Genomic DNA, 23,762 nt, shown 5'->3' on the forward strand with positions numbered 1-23,762 from the left:
TAAAGTATTTAAGACCAGGGATTGTTTTGATTATAAACCTCTATGACTGTTTGGGTCTGTTGATATGGCAAGTGAGATACATCACAAAAGGAGGACTGTACTCTATAATAGGTTGGATCAGAGACAAATACAGAATGCCAATAATACCTATGCATGTAGACAAATACCTTTTAGTTGGGCTAACTAGAAGGATTTGATGAGTACAGTTGCCATGTGTAGCTCAAAGGAGTGGAAACTATCAATCCAAGAGTCCTGGTCCCTAACTACCTTTTCATTTAGTAAGAGATGCATACTGAATGCCCTTGTAACTATCTATTGTTGGCAATTGCTATTTTATGAGATAAACAAGAATACACTTTTTATCATTCAGTTAAAGCCTGTTATCCATGCACCTGATATTATCTAGGGCAAATTCTTTCTGAAGTGTACAGATAATTGGGTTGTGTGTGTGAGGGGGAATTAATCTCAGTTTGCAGTCATCTATGAATTTTGTTAACCAGAGTTCCTGGTTATCAGTTCTGAGGTAAGAGAAGTCAAAGCCAAACAGCAGGTGATTCAGTATAGACTCCTGGTGGACTCCACTGGTTACCCTTGCCCTCTTTGAAGAGGCACCAGCCACATGAATTATGTGAGTTCTGTCTTTCAGCCAAATGTCTATCCATCTTATCACATTAGGATCTATGTTTAAAACAGATAGAGTCCTATCAATTCTGTCATGAGGTATGGCACTGAATGCTTTTCCAGAGAAATATAAGATGCATGAATAGAACGACCACTGTTGATAATTGTTTGACCACTTCTTCTAGGATCTTTACTATTTGAACAGAATTGCTCAGAAGTATATTATTTTTTTCCATTAAGATTGTTACAGACATCTCTCTACTTCTTTCCTTTAGCCCATGTACAATATTCCATGAACTTATACTCAGAGTCCAAAACATGTTTTAACTCTGTCCCATGTGTTTTGAATGTTTGTAATGAAGGTTCCTTGCTAGTTTTGAATAGGATAATAAGGAATTGGAAAGAGAAATATGTTTAGATGAAATGAACAGAAAGCATCAGTCAATATAGAACAAGCTAGAAGACCTGATGGAATAGATTGAATGTATAAAGATATGTTACTCTGGCAAAAAATGCTTTTTGGAAGTGGTGAATGAATGGTTAAAAGAAGGATTTAAGTGTAAAGAGTTATGCAGTGGTATAAGTTTATATAGAAAAAAAGGGAATAGAAAGGAAATACAGAATTGAAGATAGATGGTATTAAATAATACAGACTATACATTTTTTTATGAAAATTACACAGAAAAGAATGGAAAGTAAAATTCATAACATAAAAGAGGAAATAGTATATAGTGTCAAAGAGAAAGGAAGTCAGGAGTTATTAATGATGGTTAGAGAATTAGTAAATGACTGTATTCTCAGGAAACAGCAAAATTAAAATAATATGTGACCTGGGCAAGGCTTTTGACTCTATACAATATGAAATATTATGGGAAATATTACAGTCTTACCATATTAGTACTAGGGTAAAAAAATGTGTGTGCTACTGCCTATGAATATAATAAAATAAATGCCTTGCAAAATGATTGGTTAAGGCATGAGGTAAATATTAAGAGAGGTGTAAAACAATAGTGCCCATTAAGTAGCTTCATTTTTGTACTGGTAATGAATGTGATATTTACTTGTATAAATCTAGATATGAATAAAGAACTATATGTTACTAAGGAAAAAATTAAATTACTTATTATGCTAGCTTACACAGATGATATCATGCTTATTACAAAAAATGTGAAAGGAATAATAATAGTACTGAGCAATTTAAACGAATGTTTAAATGACATATGTTTATATTTGAACAGAGAAAAATGTAAAGGTTTGGGGTATAATTGGAAGAAAGGAGAAATTAAATTTAATATGGAAGAAATAGTTTTGGGAATACACTTTGGAAAATAAGATATAATAAGAGATTTACAATGGAAAAAGATGACAGAGAAAATGAGAAGCACTTGTTTAGGAGAATGTTTAGGTTATCATTTTATATTTTGTTTTTATTGAATGCATTCAATATTAATGGCAAAAATAGCAGGTAGTGTATTTGGTTTCCATCAGAATAAGAGAAATATATTTGTACTACTGTACAATCGTTTACATGAGGTTCTAGCCTTAACCATGTCAAAAGATGGACTTTATATGGTGGGAAAGAAGAGGGAGGCTTAGAGCTAATCAATCCTGTAGTATATGCAGCTTCATTGAACCTGTATAAAGTCCTTAAGAGGTTGAAAATAATAATGATGAATTACAAACTAGAATATTTAAACAAAAATATGACAAAGAAAGGAAGCGTGTATAAAATTTTAAAACAGCAAGATAGCACATGAACCCTGAATGCAACCTTTCCAGGAAAATACGTTATTATGGAAACTAAATATAGATGAAATCAAAAATGAAAGAAAAAGTATAGAATAAATGTTATATGTAAGTATTATTATGTGTACCCTTCGAGAGATTTACAGGCCGAGAAAGTCAGAGTTGTAAAAGCAAGAATAGAAAGAGGGAAGAATATGGTAGAATGCCAATTATTTTTGTGGATATTGGTTAGAAACAAATTACCAGTAAAGGCCAATATGCATTATAAAAATGAGAAGAAAGAACAAGTAATTATTGTAAAGAAATTGAAACAGCAAAGCATGTATTTCTAAAATGTAAAAGAGATGTGAAGCTATGGAAAAAGTTATGGAAAAATTAGATGATTTAAAATACTTTGATGGTATAAAGGGTGAGGTTGTATAAACATGGACATGAACACACACACACACACACACACACACACACACACATATATATATATATAAATATATATATATATATATATATATATATATATATATATATAAAATGGATAAAAATTGTTCAATGTAATATGGACTATCTGGAATCAAAGAGTGAAACAAATAATTTTTAATGGGAAATGGCATATGGCAGCAATTTGAAAAGAATAAGATTGTGGCTGTGGAAAATAGAGTGGGGGTCAGAAACTTAACTAGAATATTGAACATGTGTACAAGTGGAAGACTGAAATGTGTATATTGAAAAATATAATTTATTTATTTATTTATTTATTATTTATTGCAGTTGGTTTACCAGGATAGTCCATTGGGCCAGATGAACCCGTTTTCAATGGAGTCCTGGGGAGAAAAGCTCCAAAATACATTCAAAGTTACATAATAGGTACAACATATAGTAAAAAGAAGACAATATCAAATAGTACAGCAGGTATAATGTGCCTAATATTGTAAATAGTGTATAAATGTTGCAAATATTATGTTAATACTGTAAATATACTTAAAATAAAGGAACTGTCACTTGTTCATTTCTAATATATAAAACAGGAAGACTTGGGGTTTCATACAGATGCTTTAATACATACCAACACATCAGGATGGATAGAAGTATCTTTAAATATGAACAAACGAGTTAAACAGTGCTTACATACATACATGCTTACATCTCAACAGCTAACTACAAAATGGCAGTCAGACTTGCACATGCTCAGTATTTATACACTTGCGCAAGCCCTTGGATAGCTTCTTAAAGGTATATACACACATATTGATCTACATCCTTCCTCTTAAAAAGATTGCCCTTTGAATAACAATATCAGAGTTAGGCATGCAGTACTATATACATTGGAAACAAAACACAGTGATCATGTCCCTGTTGCTTCATATCTACTACAGGGTTTAGAGATTCAACCGTATCTCGTAACATAACAGTTGGGACCAAATTTAGCAACAGGGACAGTCTGCAGTGAACAATTCATGTTAGGATCTTCTGGATTTGTCACAGGAATGGGAATGTCCTCTGGAACTTCTTCTGGAAATGGAACACTGAACAACTCACTCTGAGATAAACAGTCTTTCTTACAGGCTATGTGCTGTGGTATAGGCTTGGACACTGGCCTCAAATGTTTCCGATTCCACCTAAATGTTGCTCCTTCTTATTCTACAATGTACAGACTCAGCTCTGGACCAGTATTCTTCACAACACCAATCTGATCATAACCTTTGGATGTTTGCATCCTTACCACTTCTCTATCTCATAAGGAGTCGTAATAGGACTTCTGGGATAGGTATTTCTTCAACAGACTGGCTTTCAGTAACTTGTTGTTTTGGGCACATGGAACCAACAATTGGCTACTGATTGGTAATGTGGTTCTGGTTTGTCTCAACAGAAGTCTTTGAGCAGGTGAACCAAGATGTTTTTCATGAGGAACATTTCTGAGATTTAAGAAATTTACGAAAACATCACTATTGTCTCATTTAGACTTCTCAAGTAACTGCTTTGCACTCTGCATTTTGTGTTGTACCACACCATTTGACTGTGAGTACTCTGGGCTACTTGTGACTTGAGTAAAGTCCCATTTTTCAGCAAATCTTTTGAACTGTTGGCTTGTAAACTGTGTGCCATTGTCAGAAATAACTTGGTGTGGACTACCATGTACAGCAAAATGACACTTGCTCTTAGTAATGACAGTACTGGATGATAGGTTAGGAAGCATGTCAACCTCAATCCAATTTGAGTAAGAGTCTACTAGCACCAAATAATGCTTACAATTCCACTCAAAGATGTCTGTGGCTACTGTTGACCAAAGTAGTTTTGGAATCTGGTTAAGCTGAAGTGGTTACTTCTGTTGATGAAGCTTTGTACTATTACACACTGAACAAGATAAAAGTGCTCTCTCAATGTCTTGTGACATAGAAGGCCAAAATACTACTCATCTCACCCTTCTTTTGGTAGATATGTTTCCTGGGTGTCCACGATACAAGATAGCAATGTACTCTGGTCGCAAGAACTTTGGAGCAATTACTTTCAGACCTTTCATTATGATACCTTTGTCAGACAAAATCTCAGCTCTGTATGGAAAATAAGTTTGCACTTCTTGAGGTAAACCAGATTGCTTTGATGGCCATCTATATTTGATAAAGCAGTTGAGCATTTGTAAAACTAGATCTGTAGTTGTGTGATCTCTCAGCTCATCAAGACATGTGGAAGAGAAATTTCTCACTTCCATGACTTCAAGAATCAAGGTTCTTATTCTCGTGCAGTTCTGTGGTATTTCTGGGTGATCTGGATAATGTATCAGCAAGATAAAGAAGTTTGCCTTTTTTGTAGACAAGCTTGACATTATACTTTTGCAGTCTTAACATCATGCATTGCAGTCTGGCTTAAGCTGAATGCATTGGGTTTCTCAAGATAGTGACTAATGGTTGGTGGTCTGTTTCGATCTGGATAGATCTACCATAAACATAATCATGGAACTTGGAACATGCAAACAAAATTACCAAAAGCTCTGGGCATACTGCATCTCAGTCTAGGTAAAAGTTTTCGATGTATAGGCAACAGGTTGATCCTTTTGTAGAATGACTGCACCGAGACCAAATTTTGAAGCATCACAGGAAAGTGTAACTGGCTTGTGAACATAATAGTATCTGAGTGTTGGTGGACTAGCAATTCTCTGTTTCAGGACATCAAATGCTTTTTGGTGTTGCTCTAACCAAGACCAGGATACATCTTTACATGTCAGCTCTCTGAATGGTGCTGAAAGTTGGCTCAAGTCTGGAATAAACTTGCTTAGGTAGTTCGCCATGCCAAGAAAATGTTGCAGTTCTTGAACATTGCCTGGAGTTGGCATCTCGACAATGGCTGTTTGTTTTGAAGGGTTTGGTCATAGGCCTGTACTCGTAATTAAATGACAAACATAAGTAACTCCTTGTAGTCTGAATTTGCATTTATGTGAATTGAGCTTAGATTCACATGACATGCCCTTTCTATATCTTTTCTGAGGTTTCTGTTATGTTCTGCTTCATCATGACCTCCGACTAGTATGTCGTCTACTATGATAGTACAAGGATATCCAGAAAAAATTGGCTCCATTGCATGATGAAAGACTTCACATGCACAATTTATCCCAAATGGCATTCTCAAAAATCTGTACCTGCCAAATGAAGTACTAAAAGTAGTGAGCAATGTGGATTTTTTACTAAGCTGAATTTGCCAAAATGAACTCTTTGCATCTAAGACAGAAAGAATAGTGGCATTTTGCATCAAGGCTGCAACTTCTTCAACTGTGCACATTTGATGATGAGGTATTTTTAATACTTTGTTCAAATCTCATGGATCAATACATATTCTGATGTCATCTGAGCTTTTCTTATGAGCTACTACCATGGAAGATACCCACTCAGTTGGAGTTGCAACAGGACAAATCATGCCTTGTCGTACCATTTTATCTAACTCAGCTTTGACTCTGTTCTGCATGGCTATTGGAATGTTGTATGCTGGTCTGATAAGTGGACTGACCTCTAGGTCTAACTTCATGGAGTACACAAGTAGAAGTTCGCACAGTTTATCTTGAAAAAGATCTGCATAGGTAGAAAAAATGTACTGGGCAAAATCAGAGTAGTTGTCTTTTAAGCTGACTTGGTGGACTTCCTTATTAAATGAAAGCAGTCCCATTTTTAAACTGTCTCTGAGTCCTAATAATGACTGGGCATACCTCTTGCACACACAAAATAACAAGTCATAGCTTCTTCTAGCAGAGTAACATAAAATCACTACTGAACCATCAGTCTGAATTTATTCGCCACCAAAAGCAATAAGTTTAGCACAACTTACCAAATCAAGCCTTTCAGCTTTACACACCCTAGGAAATGTTTCTGCAGACATAGCATTGCACCTGTATCAACTTTGAGCTCTATGGGATACCATTTATCCAAACAGTACAAAATACTCCATTATTTGCCCTTAAATCTACTGCATTGACTGTTTCATGAAGGACTGACACACCATCAATGTAAAGAGCATAGTTACCACTGTCTAACTGGTCAACTCGTTGCTTAAAATGTTCCCTTTTAATAAAATAATGTGGGCATTTTGATTTGCCAAATTTTTTGAAATGATTCCATTTATTACATTTGTGGCATTGCTGACCAAAAGTTAAACATTTCTCCCTTTTAAATTCATGACATCCACCACAAGTACGACAGTTGACAATGAAAGTAGTTTGGGGCCCATGCTTTGAGTTTGCTGACTCACTCTTATGCTTCACTAAGACTGTATGTACTCTGGAATTTGCTAGAAAGTTCTGGGGTTTACCAGTGAGTGCTGCAGGGGTTACAGTTTATGCCATGTCCTTGGGCCTGTTTCTTTTAATAACATGCTGCATACTATCAACATGAGCTTTATCACTGTGCCTTCTACAGCTGTTCTCATTTGTAAGCCTATTTGTGTGCTTTTCTGTGAGCTCGTATATCTGACAATTCTCAATGACCTTATTCAAAGTTAAATCAATGTCCTGAAGCGAAATCTTTCTCACAGCATCATCTTTTAGGCCACACACAAGTCTGTCCTCTATAAACTCATTGCTTAAGTCACCAAATCTGCACATTTTAGTTTTATTTCTCAGGTCAGTTATACATGCTGCAAAAGTTTCACCAAACTTTTGATCCCTTGTGTAAAATAAGTGCCTTTATATTGTAACATTTGTCTGGGGGTTACACATTTCTCTAAACTTACATTTTAAACACTCTGGGTCCTCACTTGACTCAGCCAGTACAACAATATGATGGTTTTCCCCCCTGTCCTGTATAGGTAGCAAGTGCGTACACAAATGAGCATTCCCTTTCTAAGGCTTCTGACCCAGCTAAATTAAGTAGAATAAATGCCTTTACACGGTCATCTTTATCAGAAAATGAAGCCTCTATGAAAATGTCATACTGTTGCTCAAACGCTCTCCAGTTGTCAGCAATATTACTGTCAAACACAAGTGCGTTGGGTTTCCAAAATCAGTCTGCCATGACCACAAAATATACACAAACACATTGAAAATATGGCCCTTGTAATTATGCATGATCAAACAGTTCTGTGAGTTTGTAACAACATTCAGATGTACAATATACTTTTCAAAATGCTTTACTTTGTGAAAGATGCTCTGTAATGGCTGTACTCTGTGGAATATGTCTTGTAATGGCTGTACTTTGCAAAGTAACATTACTATAACACTGCACAAACATGCAAACACTTTATACACTTCTGATAACTTGTATGAAAACTAATAAAACAGCAAAAAAACGAACTGAGTCCCACAGATCCACAAAAATAATGCAAACAGCACGTTGATGCCCAATAAACTCTTCCAAGAGTCTTCAAGAATGTAAAAGTACTTTATTTCAAAACGAACAACACAATAAGGTAGATAGAAACAACTTCATCAAGCGCTTTCGCCTGTGTAAATACCAGGCTTTTTCAAAATATAACAGCAGGTTGTTTGATTCCCTTTAAGTAGGGCAGTTGATTAACAATTAGCATATTTAATTATGTTTAATCAAGGTGACTTGTTTGGAAATAAAACTAAAACCTTTTGTCAATATACTGAATATAGTTGTAACAGTGTCCTCCATAAAATTGAATAAAATTGAATAAAAACAAACAACCACATGTTAACTATGATACATCGTAAACAACCATAAACATAAAATTTCTTTCTTTAAAATTGCTCTTTGTCATAAAATCCACAATATGTGCATAAAATGTCATACATAAATATTTGCAGATGTCGTATATAAATAGTTTCAGATAGAACTGTGCTACATAAATGTCTGACCTCAAAGCCATACACAACTAATGATAAATGTATGCGTGTAACTTGTTAACCATATTTAAAATATTAAAATGTTGTTCTGTACACTGTGTGTGAATAAATAAATTAATACGAACTCTTAATGTCAAAAGACTGATTGTATATCGTATGAGCAAATAACTTAATAAATATACAGCCATAAATATTAAATATATGAAAATCTGGAATCTGTACATATGATAAAATGTATGCCAGTAATAAAATCTTGTCTATATCCCACTACACTGATCATTGTGGTACTTAGTTCAATGCTTAAAACATTTTATGTTAAAAAATAATAAATAATAAATAATACATGTACCCCCTAGTACCAAGTCCATAATTTTCAAAAACTGTGAGGCTTAACCAACTTGTTAAAGCCTTATAACAAGATTTGCCTTGTAAAATAGTCCTAAAGCTTTGCTCGTCTCAATTTTAATAGACTGCTGATACTTATGGCATCATTTAAACCAGGTGGTTTGGTTGCATTTAGCCTAAGTTGCCAAGTTAATTCTTTGTACTCAACAGTGGCTTCCCAGTCCCCACCTCTAGGATTCAAGGGAACTTGTTCTAATACAAAAAATTTTAAAGTCATCTCAGGACATGTTGTCAGGTGTCTGTAAAAGGCATTGGACTCTCTCTTTCTCTGAATGTCGTAGAGGTGCTCGTATATCCTTCTACGTAGTGTCCTCTCAGTTTTGCCAATGTAAAAACTTTCACAAACCTGACACACGCCTAAGTAGACTATCCCTTTAGATGCACAGTTACAATACAAATCAGATTTGACCCTAAACTTTCTTGATTTAATATACAAAGAGTCAGTATTCATTATATATGCACATTGTTTGCAAGCATTGCATTTAAAGGTCCCCGTTGTTGTACCTTTAGTATGTTTTAGTTGTTGTTTTTGTCTTTCAAACATGTTCTTAAGGTTCGTATTCCTTGCATTAACAAATGTTGATTGGGTGGGTAGGCATTTGTTGGTGTCCTCATTAGATCTTAAAATTGGCCAATATTTTACAACAGTGTTTCTTATTTTAGAAGCATCATTGTTGAACGTGTATACAAATGCAGATTGAGAGTCAAACCCTTTACCTTGTTTGTGAGTTAGGTTGTTGTCAGATGTTGTGTCATCTGTTACTGAACCTAATATAGGAGAGTATATATCCACTCTTCTACTCAATACCTCTTGGTACATTTTGTCAATCAAGGCCCGGGGGTAACCTCTCTCTAAAAATAAGTTCTTTAATGTGTTAACTTCCTTAAAAAACAATTCGTCTGTGTTACACATTCTAGAGGCTCTAATAAATTGGCCTTTCAGGATGCCCTTCTTTTGTGGAAATGGGTGACCACTACAAAAATGTAAAAATGCATTTGAGAAGGTGCTCTTCTAAACACCGATGTTTGGAACATCTTTAGTTCAATGTTCTTGGTCAGCAATACATTTAGATAGTTTAAAGAACAATCACTGATGTTAGATGTAAACCTTAAAAAGTGAGTAGTATTATTAATGTAAGTTAAAAACTCTTGGAGACATTCTTTGTTGCCTCTCCACAATATGCAGATGCCATCCAAATATCTTTGGTAGTGAATAATGTTTTCTTTCCAGGGTAATGTAAGGATGAACTTGCTTTCCCAATAAAATAAAACAATGTTTGCATATGCAATGTTACACATGCGATCCTGGGGTTAGTATATATAGTAGGGGGGGTGTGGGGGGCACAGCCCCCCACAAAATTTGGGTATATATTATTTTCTGGAAAGAATTATTCATTTGACTTGTAAGAATCCATGTCTATGGTTTACAACATTTAAAACAGGTGGGGGTTATGCCCCCCACACCTGCCAATATGGGGGGCTGTGCCCCCCACCCCCCTTACTATATATACTAACTCCAGGATCATACTTCAGTGGGGAACAGGGCATATACCTGTTTAGATGAAATGTGTTTCAGTCAAATGAGTTTTCAGTGAGGTGAGCTTTCAGTGAATTATGCTCAGGCAATTCATTTTTAGTGAAATGAGGCTTCGACAAAATGAGTTTCAGTGAAATGTGTTTTCTATCAAACAAAGTAGACCCATATATACACACATATATATATATATATATATATATATATATATATATATATATATATATATATATATATATGGAACCTTCCCCTGCAATAAATGTAATTACTGCACCTTTGTTGACACTGGAAGTAGATTTCTACATTCAGATCTAAAGAAGGAGTTTACCTTCAGAATAATAGCTAACTGTGACAGTATGAATATTATATACTTGGCACACTGCACAGTCTGTCCTGCCTTCTACGTTGGAATGACAACGTGAAGGCTGAGAGACCGGATGAGGGAGCATGTATATCATATCACCAGAGGAATAGAGACAAATGCCTTAGCCAGGCATGTGAGGGACCATGATGAGACACACAAATTTTTATTTTTAGTAATAGATAAACGGCAGGATTCACAAAGGCTTACACGGAGTTCAAGAGTAGTGTAAGCCTCTGTGTAAGCCTCCCAATCCAGGAACAGCCCAAACCTCCGTGTAAGAGACAGCTAACACGTCTCTTACACGGACTGGGCGTGGAAATGCTCAATATCTCATTTGCAGCTCAAAGATATGCAAATGAGGTATTTGAGTGATCCAAGAAACCTAAACCAGTCAGTGTAACGGACGTGTTAGCTGCAGAAATGTACTCAGCTGACAACTGAGTACATTTCTGCAAAATTGACAACGGAGCTATGTCAACTCCAAATAAAGGGTGCATATAGTTCATTTAGCATGCCAATGGCCAAATATGTGGCCATTGGCATTAAAAAGTGTTGCAAAAGCATTTTAAATAACTTTTTTTTTTCCGTGGGATTTCCATGTGTAACTGCAGCACACACCCGCGCAAACGGGGTGCGCTGCCTAAAACTGAAAACCGAAGCTTATAAGCCCACAATTGTGGGTTCAATGTATTACATGGAATGACAATGCAGGGACTAGCAGACCAAAAACAATATGGCCTCCGTGTAGTGGTTGCCAAGGGGGGGAAGCTCCATGTAAGAAATGTAACTAAGCATTACTAGGCAATCCTATGTAAATGAGAGTTACAATACTGAATCACACTGCCACATAGGTAATGAGCACTTTCTGAGTAGTGTAAGAGTTATAGAAGGGGAGGAACAGAGTAAGAGGTAGGTGACATCACGGGGGGGAATGATAGAAATAAATGTATCAGACTGGAGGGCAATGTAATGTGACAGATGACAGACAGACAGCAGGGAGAGAGGTGTGTCCCAACAGAACACTAGGAAAGTCAAGAAATAGAGGGTGCACACTATCCCTACACTCAAACTTTCTTGATATACGTGCATGCACACGTGTGCGCGCATATAAGGCAGGTTCAACATGTGGGAGCGTGTTGCAAACCGTTTACAACGGTTTGCGCAGGCGTGCACGTGTGTAAGACTGTGTGCGTGCGTTTTAACATGAATCAGCTAAGTTCACACCATGTAAGGATGTGTGCATGCGTGTAACACCGTGTAAGGATGTGTGCGCGCGTTTAAGTAACTGTGAGCGTGCTTAAGCTGGTGTGCACATTGCTCCCCCTGAGGAAACAGAGAGGAAAAAGGAAACAGCCAGATTACAGGGAAGTTGCCAGAGGATACTGCTGGAGTTAATTGGTGGAAACAATTGGAAGCAGGCAATTACACAGGCAGACTAGAAGCCCAACCCAGCACTTAAAACACTGCAAACAGCAGTGCGGGGTGTTTCTCACAAGAGATACTGCAAGAAAGGAGTAAGCTATCAGAATTGAAAACTGAAAAAAGCTGAACTCAGAGCAGAAATGCTAGGGGCTGCCATAGCTGTCATAATCAGGCATAGGTGAATTGCTGAGGGTGGTGACAATGCAGATGCTGACAGACAACCCAGAGTGAGGAGAAGGAGCAGAGTATACAGGCCCAGGGTCACCTACCATGGGTTACATGAGCTGGAGATAGTAGAGCGCTACAGAGTGGACAGAGACCTTCTGCAGCAAATTGTTGAGCTGTGCAGGCCACGTCTCACACACAGAACCAACAGAGGGGAACCCATCCCAGTGGAAACCAAGGTATGTGTTGGCCTAAGAAAACTAGCAACAGGTACCTTCCAGAGACCAACTGGTGATATGATGGGGATATCACAGGCATCAGCCTCCAGGGTACTGCACCAGTTCCCTGATGCCATGTCAGCACATGTCGGTGATCATGTATATTTCCCCAATGCCCGTGAGGTATTGGCCAGCAATATGCGTCTCTTCCAGCAAATAGCGGGATACCCTAAGGTACTGGGTGCAATAGACTGCACGCACATATGCATCAAAGCACCAGCCGGTGAGCGGGGTAGAGCCCATATTAACTGCAAGGGATTCCCCTCCATCAACTGCCAGGTCGTGTGTGATGCCCAGGGCTTAATAATGAATGTGTGTGCTGGCTGCCCTGGGAGCTACCATGATTCCCACATCTGGCATCTGACGCAGCTGTACCAATCATTTGCCAGTGAGGACTTCCCACACAGACACCTAGTGGGGGATGCAGGTTATGCACTTGAGCCGTGGCTGATGACACCCATCAGAAATGCACACACACCTGAACAGGAACGCCATAATGAGGCAAACGCACAAACACGTAATGTCATAGAGCGTGTGTTTGGGCTGCTCAAGTCACGGTTCCGGTGTCTGGACACATCTGGTGGAGCCTTGCAGTACACACCAACTACATGTACCCAAATGATCATGATATGTGCTATGCTACATAATATGATCCTGCGGAAACAGCTGCAGCAGGACCAGCATAGGGCTGGGCCAAACATACCCACCATTGCCAAGGCCACCACAGGCAGAGGGTGACTCGGAGGAGGAACAACCTGACCTTGCCCCAGTAGGCAGAAGGAGGCGTGCCCAGTATGCCCTGGCCTTGGCAAAGAGGCAACGCATAGCACATACACTGGCTCAGTAGGAACACTGGGACTGATACCCCCTCCGACTCACTCATATAGTAACAGGGATGCCTAACATGACACAACCTGCTTCCAAACATGTACAGGGAGTGTAGTATGTGCATCCGACAGAGGCAGCCCTGCAGCACCACCTGAGGCATCAATGCCATGTGTTAAGTAATGTAACACCATGTACCATATGCACACCTGAGGACCCTGACTAACATCCACCCTCACCAATCATAAACCACAAAAACACAAACCCACCTTCATAGGTACCACAAGGGATAGGAACCTAGATGTAGTGTTACCCAATGCCAGAAGTATAAACAGCAAGATGCGTGCAGTGTAAACGCACACAGTATAGAGAATGTAGATATCAGTGCTGTAATAGAAAACTGGGTCAAAGCCCACATCAGCACCCTAACACTACCAGGTCACACCTCATACAGTGATGTACATGTGCAAAAACATGGAACAAGCTACAAAACGAGGGTGACTAGCAATAAATGTCATGGATAACCACACCCCCATGTTGGTACCACAACAAGAAGCAACATGGATTAGCCATGGTCAAATACCAATGGCTAAAACTGTCTACTACTATATAGCTTGCTGCAGACCACTGTCCTAATAGCAGGAACCACACCAGGCCTATGTTCATAGGTTCATAGGTTCATACTAGGTTATCTGCCCTAGGGCATTTATAAGCCTAGCCCAGAGTTTTGTGGCTTCCGCCACCCCTTTAGTTTGAAGGATAATATGCCCATTATTTTGCTGTGCCTCTGTCAAGCAGTGACACCGTGGTTATCCCTGGGGTATACCTGCGATCTCCCATCCATTGGTCAAGATTTCCCTTGAACAAAGCCAGCGAGGTGCTCTGTCCCACATGTACCGGGATGTTGTTCCACAGCATAGGGAGTCTCTGGGTGATGAATCTGTCCCTCCAGCACGTCCTATTAATAGCCATGTTGAGGTTTAAGTCTCTTGCCCCTGTACTTCTGATGGATTTAGAGGTTTTGAGTTGAAGCATGTTCATTAATTCCGGGTTGGACATGGCCTTGTATGTCAGGCACAGGTCACCTCTGAGCAGACGGTAAGCGACTGAATAGAGCTGGAGTTCCTTCAGTCGGGCAGCATAAGACATATTTTTGAGACCCTTTATCCTTCTGGTGAGGAATTTTTGGGGCCTTTCCAATTGCTGCAGGTGTCGGGACAGATACATTCCAAATGGGGCATTGTACTCAATCATTGGTCTGATGAGTGATGAGTACAGGGGAACAATGACCCCCCCTTGATCTAGATGTGAATCCCTGCATGATCAGGTGGGCAATGTAGAAGGTCTTCCTAACTACTTTGGCAACGTGAGTGTCAAACGAAAGGTTACTGTTAACCTGGGTGCCCAGATCCCTGATAACCTCTTCTGTGCTTAGAGGATTGCCACCTATATGGTAACTAGGGTTAACCTTGTTTTTCCCGAAGGGTATGACTATGCATTGTTTAGCGTTTAACTTTAGGCCATGGCTCTGGCACCAGTTATCCGTTTCTATGAGACCCTTCTGAAGGATGTCTGTGTCAGATGGGTTTTCAACTATGGTTCCCAGTTTGCAGTCATCTGCAAACTTTGTCAGCCATAATCCTCCTGTGTCTGCTTGTACTTCTGAAAGGTAGATGCCGAACAAAAGTGGGCCCAGGACTGAGCCCTGTGGGACACCACTTGTGACAGGCTTGGAGTGTGACATGGCGCCAGCAACTCTGACCCTGTGGGTTCTGTCACTTAGCCAGTTTGCAACCCATCTTGCGATGTATGGGTTTACATTTAAGCTGGTGAGTTTTTCAATGATACCCGAGTGGGGTATTGTGTCGAAAGCCTTTGCCAGGTCAAGGTAGGCTGTGCGGACTGCCTTGCCCTCATCAATGGCCTTGGTGACTGTTTCAAAAAAGTCAACCAAGTTTAAAAGGCATGATCTGCCCTTGACAAAGCCAAACTGGGTTGGATCCAAAGTCTGCAAGTCCCCTATGTCCTCATTTATGAGTTCCATTATGATCCTCTCCAAAGCTTTGCAGACCAGGCTTGTCAAGCTGATGGGACGGTAGTTTCTGGGGTCGGTGGAGGCACCTCCTTTGTGAAGTGGGACCACCGTTGCCATACACCACTCCTTGGGTACCTATCCTGAGGTGAGGCTAAGATTAAACAGCTGCCCTAACTGCGGGTTTAATTCCTTATTGAGTTCGTGGAGCACACAACCGGGGACACCATCTGGTGCCATGGATGCTGTGTTTTTTGCCTTGGATAGAGCAGTTCTCACCTGAGCATTTGAGATGTTTGGGGGGCTACAATCCTCTGGTATAGATATCTGTCCTTTTGGGAGAAATCTGCACTGAACCTGTCAGCCAGTATGTTGGCAATGTCTGTAGGTTCAGTGATTTTTACATCATTTTGAACTAATTCTGAGCATATCTGGGAGTTTCCTCCCAGGTTTCTAACATAGCTAAAAAAGGCCTTATGATTGTCTTTTGAGTCCTTAGCGATTTTTCTCTCAAAATTTGCCTTGGATGATTTTATGAGAGATCTCAGTTTTGTACTTATAATGAGCAGTGGTGTCTTCCCTTCTACTGATTTTGCTCTGTCTTGTAGTAGCTCCTTCCTTTTGTTGTAGAGCTTGTTTATGGCTGGGGTCCACCAGACTGGATGCTTGCCTTTGGTACAAAGAGTCTTTGTTTTGTTTGGGAGTGCCTGATCCATGCAGTCCTGGAGGTGCTGGTAGAAGACATTTGTAAGTGATTCAGCGGCTTGGGTAATGGTTTCTGCTGGCTTGGGGGCCTTGAAAGAGACCACACCAGTCTTTAGAAGTGTGAAGTCAGCTTTTGAGAAGTTCTTCGCTGTGGTCTGTTTTATCTGGGGTGGGGGTGGGATGTGGACTTCCAGTGAGATTAGTTTATGATCTGATCTCACCAATGATGGGTATACTTCTGGTGTTGAACATTGTGACCCCATGTTCGTGATGATGAGATCTAGTATGTTTTCTCCTCTTGTGGGGATGGTGACTAGTTGTTCCATGGCATTTGAGTTTATGAACTCTAGGAACCTTTGGACTAGAGTGTTGGGGCTTGAGTAGTGATCCCAGTCTATATTTGGATAGTTGAAATCACCCAGTATGATGGTGTTTGGAGATACATTTATCCCCTCCAGTGTTTTCAGGAAAGCTGTGTGAGGTTCCTGAGTTTGAGAGGGTGGCCTGTAACATGCTACAAACTGCAGAGCAGTCTTGCCTACGGTTAATTGCACCTGGATGGTCTCTGATGCATTGTGCATTGCCACCAACCTTGAGGTGAGGGTGTCCTTGATGAATATGGACACCCCCCCTCCTTTCTTGGTGTTGTCCGGATTTTGGGGCCGGAACGCATGATATGAGGTAACACCTGATAGTGCCGGTGTGCTGTCAGGAGCCTTGAACCAGGTTTCAGTCACAGCACAGACATCGATGCTCTCCACACTGAGAAGGGCTTCGAGTGCGTGCATCTTGAGGTTGAGACTTCTGGCATTGAGCAGCATTACCCTTAGTTTTTTTCCTTTTTTGTGTTCTAGGGTGGTAGGTTTAGAATCTGAGCCTTGCCTAAAAAAGGCACAATCGGGGTGGCAAGAGCCTTAGCCAAAATCCGGAAGCCCAGGGGTGACAGGTGCAAGCTGTCCCTTGCGAATCAGCGTGGCTTATCCAGCATGTCATCCCAGTCAGACAGACATTGGATCCCCTTTGACTGACACCATAGTTTAAGCCAATTATTACAGCTGATCATCTTGTCTCTGTATTGTGGCATCATTCTTGGTGAAGGTAGGATACTGCTCAAGGTCAGGGTCATACCTGCCTGGGCTACATAATCAGAGAGCTCCTCTATGTCTCTTTTCATGTAGTCCAGGGAGGTACGTCTCAGGTCGTTCACACCAGCATGGACAATGACTGAGTCATACTTGTACTTGCAGTTGAGTGACCTGAGTGCTTGCATTATGTGGTGGATTCCAGTCCCCGATAGGCAGCTTACTGTGACCTTCCCCTTACTCAATCTGGTGAGTGGGACGTCAGTGTGTCTGACTATGGAGTCACCTATGACGAGTGTGTCTGGCATTGTGTTTGGCCTTAAGGGCTGTGACTGTTTGGCACACTGACTCTGTGGTCTATGTGTTGCATGTGCTGTGCCCTGTGGAGGCAGTTGTTTGGGTGTCTGCTTTGGTGGCCTCTGCTGTTTTGGTAGATTTCTGATCAGAGCCTCCGAGTATGTCTTTGTGTGTTTCTGTGTATGATTTGAAGTTGTGATAGTGCTATGTGAGACTGGGTTTGTGGTGTGTGTGGTTACCTTCTCCTCCTCTCTGGTCTTGCCAGTCCTATGTTGAGAGAGCTCAGCCTCCAGTTTGGCTATATAGTTGCATCTCTCACATGTATTTGTGTTTTGTGGGAGAAGGAGAGGGTTGTCTTTGTACATGAGGCAATTGTAACATTGCCTCAATATTCCCAGGTTCACCAGCTGAGCAGGAGAGGACACTAGCAACTGATCCCTTGACATGCTAGAAGGAATAGACAAGAAATGCTGGAATACAGGAAGATATCAAGCCCCCCCAAACCACATTATATTGCTTGACTGACAATACCTACACATACACCATAGTTTCATAGTTTACTACTAGGCTATCTGCCCTAGTGCATTTATAAGCCTAGCCATAGTGATGTGGCTATTGCCACCCCTTATAGTGGTAATAAGTGTACAGAATAGATTCTGAATATTGTGCCTCTGACTTAGTAGTGACACATTATGACCCCCTTACGTAATCGAATAACTCGACTGTGCCTCTGTCTAGTAGTGACACACGGAGGACCCCTGGGGTAAACCTACAATCTCACATCCAGTTGTCCAGATTTCTCTTGAAGAGAGTCAGTGAGGGACTCTGTCTAACGTGAACTGGGATACTCTGCTAGAGTGTGAGAAGCCTCTGAGTTATGACTCTGTCCCTCCAGCATGTCCTATACATGTATGTGCTGAGGTTCAAATCTTTAGCTCTCATGGTTCTGGTGGATTTGGATTGCTTGCAGTGGAGCATGTCCACCAAATCCTGATTGGACATGGTCTTGTATGTCAGGCATAGGTCACCTGTAAGTATGCGGTATGCTACTGAATAAAGCTGGATTTCCTTTAGTCTGGAAGCATAAGACATGTGTTGTAGACCCCTGATCTTCTTGGTAAGGTACTTTTTGTGTCTCTCCAGCTGTTGCAAGTGCTGGGTGAGGTACATACCAAATGGGGCTTTGTATTCAATCATGGGCCTGATAAGGGAGAAGTATAGTGGTACAATGACCTCCTTTGATCTGGATGGAAAACCCTTCATGATAAGGTGGGCAAGATAGAAAGTCTTTCTAACCACTTTGGCAACATGGGTGTAAAACGAGACGTCACTATCTACATGTGTCCCCAGGTGTCTGATTTGTTTTCTGTGCTCAGTGGGTTGCTGTCTATGTATTGATTTGTGGGTACTTCGTTCCTCCCAAAGGGGGTGACTACACATCAGTTGCATTCAGTTTCAGGCCATGATTCCGGCACCAGCTATCTGTCTTTGTGACGGCATTCTGTAGGATATGTGTGCCAGCTGATGTATTCACTATGGTGCCTAGGTTGCAGTCATCTGCAAACTTTGTCAGCCACAACCCTCCTATGTTTGCTTTCACATCTGAAAAGTAAATGCCAAATAAGAGGGGTCTCAGGACAGATCCTTGTGGGACACCACTTGTGACTGGCTTTGAATCTGACAAGGCACCTGCAATGTCGACTTTATGGGTCCTGTTTCTTAGCCATTTTGCAACCTATCCTGTGACATATGGTGTTATATTTCAGCTGTTGAGCTTGTCTATGATGCCTGAGTGGGGTATTGTGTCAAAGGCCTTAGCCAAGCGCAGGTAGGCTGTGTGGACTGCGTAGCCCTCATCAATGGCCCTACTGACAGTTTCAAAATAGTCAACTAGGTGCAAAAGGCAGGCTCTGCCCTGTACAAAGCTGAACTGGGTGGGATCAAGGGTCTGTAGGTCACCAATGTCTCTGTTTAAGAGCTTCATAATGACTCTTCCCATAGCTTTGCAGACAAGGCTGGTTAAGCTTGTGTGGTGGTAGTTCCTTGGGTCTGTGGAGGCATCTCCTTTGTGGAGTGGGACCACTGTTGCTGTACGCCAGTGTTCAGGTACATATCCTGTAGCAAGGCTAAGGTTAAATAGCATTTGTATATACGGGTTTAGATCCTTCTGGAGTTCACATAGCATGCACTGGAGATACCATCAGGTCCCATTGATGCTGTGTACTTGTCTTTGCTGAGTGCGGCTCTCACATGGACATCCGAGATGACAGTGAGGTTATATTCAGCTGTGATAACTATCTTCTTTTGGGGGTGAGGGAGGGGGAAAATTGCACTGAACCTGTCTGCCAGAATGTTGCCAATATCTGTCAGGTCACTGAAATATATGTTGTTGTGTACCAACTCTGAGCATATCTGAGGGTTCCCACCCAGGTTTCTGACATAACTGAAGAAGGCAGTGTGGTTATCTTCATTGTCTTTGGTGATTTATGTCTCCAAGTTGACCTTGGATGTCTTTATGAGAGAATGTAGCTTTTTACTAGTGCTGATCAGAGCTGCCTTCCCTTTAGGAGATGTAGCTCTGTCTTGCATTAGTATCCTTCATCTGTTATACAGTTTGTTTATGGCTGGGGTCCACCAGACAGGCCACTTTCCCTTGGTGGAGAGGGTCTTGTTTTTATTTGTGATTGCATGGTCCATGCTTTCTCGGAGATGTCCGTAGAAAGCATCTGTGAAGGAGTCACCATTGTGTGTTGTGGTTTCCACTGGCCCAGTGGGCTTAACGGATACCATCTCAGTCCGAAGTAGTGTGAAGTCAGCTTTTGAGATGTTTGTCACTATACTCTTTGTATTATACTAGCACTGACACAAGTGTAGACAATTTCCCAGAATCCATCAAACAAAATGGACATGCAAAATGTAACACTTCCACAAGAGGGGTAAGCATACTGGATGTGATAATCAGAAATATGTGTAGTGGATGTCAAGATGAGAAGTGTATCCCTAACTGGTAAGACCAGACCATAGAGTAATCACACTGTAGTTACACATCCCGACCCCAGTCCCTGGCCAAATTACCACAGTGAAACACATGTATAAAGCATAGCTTGCACCCCTACAAACCAATGTGGAATCCATGAAAAGCCTTGTGCAGGTCCAGAATATGGGACACACTGCAGAACATGTTATACAGGCATACCATGAACACAGCCAAGAGTGCTTGGAGTCTGCAATCACAAACAACAAGACACAATGCCATACACCCAGGCATCTGGCATGCTGGACTCCAGCAATTACTAAACCATTGAAGAGAATGAGGAAGCTACCACATGATAGATCAAACATAAAAGGTGAAGTAATCAGTGATCACTAGTATGGCAATAAAATGTGTCCACACATACACTCCACTAAGGCCAGGCAAAACAAGTAGAATCTGTGAATCCAGTGGCAATGTGACACCTGTCCCAAGTACACACACAACAACAACTCACCCCAATAAATACAAATGTATGTGATAGACGCAACCAGGTAGCCAAACCAGAGCCTGAGCACCCCCAAATCAGTACTGTCAAAACTAGTCAGGAGGACAAGGTAACCACATACACCACAAACTCAGTCCCACATAGACCTACAACAACTGTAAACCAAACACATAAACACAAAAACATTCCCAGAGGCCCTAATTACAAACACACAACACCAACACAAGCCTCCAAAGCAGACACCCAATAAAACAACCTCCAGACATAGCACATGTAACACATAGTACACAAAGCTGGTGTGCCAAACAGTCACAGGACAGAAGGAGAAATAACATGCCTGATACAGTTGTAATAGGTGACTCCATAGTGAGACATGCTGCTGTTCCAGGGATGGCTTGCACCTGTTACCCATGAGCATCTGGATATTGCCTAAGGCTTTTGCAACCTACAGAGATCCTTTCATAGGCAAGGCCAAAAAGACCAACCCACCACCATAGAAAACAAAACTGGAAAGAAACAGAAGGGTAATGCTGATCAATGCCAGATGTGTAAACCTCAATATGCATGCTCCGGAGGCCCTCCCCAGTATGGAGAACATCGATGTCTGTCCAGTGATAGAAACCTGCTACAAGCCTCGCGACAGCACACCAGCACTACCAGGTAATACCACATATCATGTGTTATGGCCACAAAACCTGTAACAAAACATAAAAGGAGGGTGAGTATCCATATTCAGCACAGACACCCATACGTCCAGTTAACTGACAATGCTTATGTCATTGTAGTCCACCCATGTGCAACTAACCGTAGGCAAGACTGCTGTACAGTCTGTAGCATGCTACAGACCACACTCTCACACACAGGAACCCCACCCCACTGTCCTGAAGACAGTGGACAGTATGAATGTAAAACCAAATACAAAACAAGGTACACACAAATTACCACATAGGTGGTAAACCATTATGTGTGGAAGGAGTAATCAGGGACCTAGTGACACAAGGGAACAGTCACCTGTTATGTGACAGTCACATCACCAATTTGTCTAGGAAGACTGTCTATATTGGACACTGTATCATGAAAGGATTCACATCTACGTCAACAAAGGTCATTGTGCCCCTATACTGTTCCCCTATCAGACCATATTGTAATACAATGCCTCATTTGGGATGTACATTACCTGGCACCTGCAGCAGTTAGAAAGACCTCAAAGGTACCTCAGCAAGAGTCAGAAAGGGTCTCAAATATATGTCATATGCTGCCTGGCTGTAGACACCACAGCTAAATGCAGTCACATACTGCCTACACAGAGGCATTGTATGTCTGTTGTACAAGTCCATGTCCAACACAGAAGTAATGGACATGCTCCACCCCAGAAAACTCAAAGCCATCAGAGCTGTGTGAGTCAGAGATGTCAACCTTAACACATAATCAAATAGGATGTGCTGGAGGGACAGACACCTAACCCTGAGTCTCTCCACACCCTGGAACAGAATACCACTACATGTTAGGCAGAGCCCCTCACTGACACTCTTCAACAGGAAGTTAGCAAAATGGATGGATAATTGTAGATGTACACTGGGGGTCTTTACTGTGTCATGTCCAGACAGAGGCACAGCTAAGTAAATCATAAATGGCCATAATATTCACATAGCAAGGGTGGCAAAAGCCACACACACTGTGGCTAGGCTTACAAATGCCCTAGGGTGGATAGCCTAGTATGAACCTATTAACCTATTATGATACAAATTGTACAGGACACTAAGGATAACCCCAAGGCTGCTGCAACTGATGGTAGTAAGCGTGTTGTGCATTCCCGGATATGCTCTGGATCACACAAATATTACAAACAACATACCAAACACACACACGTATTGCCAACATACATCCTGACAGGTGCAGTGCAAACCCCCCCCCCCCCATAATGCAAAATATCTTTCCCAGCAGACTGCTGCCTCCCTGACATTATGTCAGCCTTACCACAGGATATGTACCCAAAGAGCAGTGTACAACAACAGTGGTTGTTCTCAAGAAAGGTGTCGCCTGAATGGATACTAAAAACAACCACCACAGAATCCTGAGTAGCTTGGTCTGCACATCTATGGAAAGGATCAGCATGTACCGCAGACATAACGATATTGGGGATCTATTGACACCCGACCCTACCCAGTGTGGGTTTATGAAGTGCAGACCCCACCCCTAAACATGTGTGACTCAGTTGAAACACTAATTGAGCTCACTGATGAGGGCAATGTTATCCACACAGTGTAGCTGGACCTTGCAAAGCCTTCCATACAATACCCTATGTGTTCAATATAGATATGCTCACCAGCTTATGTATACACCCCAATGTCACTAGAGGGGTTGCAAACCAGACCAACGACAGAACTGACATGGTCAGACATGCTGCAGCCATGTCAGACTACAAACCACATATAACAGGTATCCCACAAAGCTTGGTCCTGGGACCTTCCCCGTCTGGTATATATGCCCCCATAGTTACAGGCCAACATGTAAGGACTGTGCC

Source organism: Protopterus annectens, chromosome 1.part2 (genome assembly GCF_019279795.1).
Source record: "Protopterus annectens isolate FY-2018-M chromosome 1.part2, PAN1.0, whole genome shotgun sequence".
In the NCBI taxonomy this organism is placed as follows: domain Eukaryota; kingdom Metazoa; phylum Chordata; order Ceratodontiformes; family Protopteridae; genus Protopterus; species Protopterus annectens.